The sequence below is a fragment of the Muntiacus reevesi genome, chromosome 1 (genome assembly GCF_963930625.1).
Source record: "Muntiacus reevesi chromosome 1, mMunRee1.1, whole genome shotgun sequence".
NCBI lineage: Eukaryota > Metazoa > Chordata > Mammalia > Artiodactyla > Cervidae > Muntiacus > Muntiacus reevesi.
This window is the reverse complement of record NC_089249.1, coordinates 57346807-57350712: the sequence shown is the minus strand read 5'-3', so window position 1 is coordinate 57350712 and position 3906 is coordinate 57346807.

The following is a 3906-nucleotide window of genomic DNA, read 5'->3' as shown; positions in this document are numbered from 1 at the left end:
TGGACCGTTGGAGATGTTCCCAAAGCAGGTTGTAAATGGCTGTCTCTCCATGTGCCATCCCAGACTTTTGTCCCAGCCTTGGGAACCTCTTGAGAGTTCCTTGGACTGCAAGGAGATCAAACCAGTCAATCCTAAAGGAAATCAACTCTGAATATCCATTGGAAAGAATGATGCTGATGCTGAAACTCCAATACTTTGGCCACTTGATGCAAAGAACTGACTCATCTGAAAAGACCCTGATGCTGGGAAAGATTGAGGGCAGGAGGAGAAGTGGACGACAGAGGATGAAATGGTTGGATGGCATCACCAACTCGATGGACATGAGTTTGAGCAAGCTCCGGGAGTTGGTGATGGACAGGGAAGCCTGGCATGCTGCAGTCCATGGGGTCACAAAGAGTTGGACACAGCTGAGTGACTGAACTGAACTGACTGGGAACCTTGTTGGGAAAATCCTCCAGCTTTGACAGGGGCTCTGTAGTACCAGGAGGGACCTGTCAAAAGGTTTCAAGATTCTTGCCTGAGCTGGGCCTGAGCTCCTTGCCAGGAGCTAACGACCAGTTCCTCACAGTGCTGTTCCACTCGCACCCACCTGGTAGGTGCTTTGTGGGGGCAGCTTCCCAGGACAAGAGGCCATTGAGGGCCTGGTGGGCTGGGTGTCTTACCTGGATGGCCTCCTGCAGTGTGGATCGCCCCATTGCACAGATGGAGAAACTGAGCCTCAAAGAGGGGTCCTGAGGGGTCCACAGCCACACAGCCAAGAGACTGGAGGGCTGGGGCTTGAACCCAGGTCTCTCTGATGCGTCTGACCTGGGGGTCTGTAGCTGAGCTTTAGGAAGTCTGTTGTTGCTGAGTTTGTTGCTGAGTCTGTATTCAGTCGCTCAGTCATGTCTGACTCTTTGTGATCCCATGGACTGCATCACGCCAGGCTTCCCTGTCCTTCACCATCTCCCAGAATTTGCTCAAACTCATGTCCATTGAGTCAGTGATGCCATCCAACCATCTCATCCTCTATCATACCCTTCTCTTCCTGTCCTCAATCTTTCCCAGCATCAGGGTCCCTTCCAATGAGTCCCTCAAAGTGAAACAAAATGGAAATTGGGGTAAAGGCATTTTCCGAGTCAGGAGCCTGCAGCCTGGTCGGTGAGGGCTGGGAGTCCGGGTCACACAGCTGTGAGTTAGAATCCTGACTCCGCCGACTATAACTTGTGTGGCCTCAGGCAGCAACTGGGCCTTTCTGAGCCCATCCTCTGTGAAGTTCCCACCTCCCAGAGCTGCTGTGAGGGTGAACGCACAGGAAGCCCTCAGCATGATGCCCGATACATAGTAGGTGATGGATAAACCCGGAGGATGTTATTGAAGACAGGGTTTAAGAACTGCTGAAGAGTTTGAGAGAATCCCCTGGTGGTCTGATGGTTAGGACTCCATGCTTTCACTGCCGAGGGCGTGGGTTCAATCCCTGGTCAGGAACAAGGATTCCACAAGCTGTATGGTGTGGCCAAATTAAAAAAAAAAAAAAAAAAAAACTGATGAAGAGTTTGACATGTTCACAAAGAAACTGTTATCTTGGAGATACATCATCTATTTAATGAAACACGCTTTACAAATCAGTGTGTCTAGTATAGACCAACATTTAAAGAAAATCTGTACAGAATATTCTGGAAGGAAATACAGTCCTGCACTAAGACCCCATGTGAGGGGTGGGCATGCACTTATATGGTCGTCCCTGGAGCTGTGGGGGAAGGCGGGAGTGTTCGTGAGGAACCCATGGGGACTGGTCTCTCTTGAGTCTGGTGATGGTGGTCCAAGATGGGAGAGTTGAACTTGCGCATGGGCGGTTCCCCCTGGGCCTTGGGGTCAGAGTCTGGGCTCAGGCCAGCCCCACCTGGACTTTCTGCCAGGCGGGTGTAGGCTGAGTCTGCAAGGACCAGGCTGTGTGACCTGTGTAGCAGGAGGACCCCAGGCTCTGGCGTCTGGGGTCCAGGCTGTGTGACAGCTGAGGGCCCTCTGAGAACTCCCAGGGACTGCAGGGCTGGCTGAGATCAAGACCCAGGGCTGGGACCCTGCCGTTTGGTGGGTCTCCGGCCGGGAGCCAGTGGAGATGGAGAGGAAGTTGGAGGTGGGTGGAGAGCCCTGGGTGCTCGCCTGGAACCAGATACTTCTCTAGGTCCTGGCGAGAGGCCTCTGGGGACAAGAGTCAGCGGCAGTGAGCTTATTTTTGAAGGTCAAGGCTGGTCCTTGGCAGCCTGAATGACATCTGGGAAACCCAGAGGAGGGAGTGACCCCAGCCGCCATTTCCCTCAACTCTCCCCAGAGCTTTGGCAGGAACCTCCTCACAGCCCCGAAGACACATGCAGATGGATTTCTGCCTTCTGTGGCCCCCTAGAATCTCCCACGTGTTGCGAACCCCCAGAAATGAGCCAGTCAGGCCCAGACTCCCCGGAGCTGAACTCCTGGGCCCCTTGCAGTCTCAGCCTGCTCTGCTCAACCGGGGCCTCTGAGCATGAGGAGCTGGTGTGGGGGGCACGGGGGCCCCTGATGCAAGAGAGACTCTGGCCTTGGAGGGAGGCCACAGCGCTGGCTTGCCTAGAGCCAGAGCGCCACAGGGAGCGGGGACAACTGGGGCCTGAAAACAAAGGGCTAAGACCGCCCCCCAGGAAACGGAGTGGAGAGCATAAGCGGGTGACCACTGGACGGCAAAGAAGCTCCTCCATCTCCCCGCCAATCTGGGGGCACTTCAGCCCCGCGCAGCCAGAAGAAACCGGCACCCCACCAGCTGACATCTCACCCAGCCTTCCCATCTCAGCCGCCGGCCGCTCTGGCCTTCCAGGCACTCCGGGCAAAGACTTGGTTATTGTTTTCAGCTCCTATTTCTCCCATGTTCCACCTTTCCCAGATCTGGGGACCGGCTTCTAAGGAATACAATGTGAAAGTCTGAGGTCAACCCACATGCACTAACTCGGAAAGACGTCTGTACCTGCGCTGTCTCAACTGAGATTCAAGGGCTGCAGGATAAGTCTTAATATAATGTGAGTTGATTCACATAGAAGACTTTTTTTCATTTGCCTTGAAAGTTGTGTGTCTCAGTTGGTAAAGAATCCGCCTGCAATGTGGGAGACCTGGGTTCGATCCCTGGGTTGGGAAGGTCCCATGGAGAAGGGAAAGGCTACCCACACCAGTATTCTGGCCTGGAGAATCCCATGGACTATATCCATGGAATCACAAAGAGTTGGACACTGACTGAGCGACGTTCACTTTCGCTGGAAGTTGTGTAAGGAACACAGCAGAAGGTCAAGATCGGGTAACAGGTGTGGGGATCAGAGTGGTCTTTTCTTTCTCTTGTACAGTATTTGTAACTTTTGCTATACATGTGTGTTATGTTTCTAGTCATGAAACAGTAACTTTTTAAAATAAAAATTTTTGACTGTATCATGCAGCTTTTGGCATCTTCAGTTCTTAAACCCTCTCTTCAGTAACAGCATCTGGGTTTCTCCATCACCTACATCATACTGAATTCCCCAAACACTATTTTTTTTAAAGATATATGTATTTATTCATCTTATTTTTGACAGCACTGGGTCTTTGTTGCTGGGTAGGTTTTTCTCAAGGTGCGACGGGCAGGCTTTCATCGCGGTGGCTTCTCTTGTCGCGTTGCACGGGCTGCAGCATTTTCAAGCTCCAAAGCGAGGGCTCAGTAGTTGTGGCACTCTGGGCTTAGTTGCTCTACAGCATGTGGGATCTTCCCGGATCAGGGATTGAACCTGTGTCTCCTGCATTGGCAGGCTGATTCTTCACCACTGAGCCACCAAGGAAGCACCCTCAACAGTAACTTTTCAATAGACAGTATGGTGAGTGAAAGAAGGTGGAAGCAGAGACGCAAGAGAGAACACACGGCCCAATTCTGTTTGT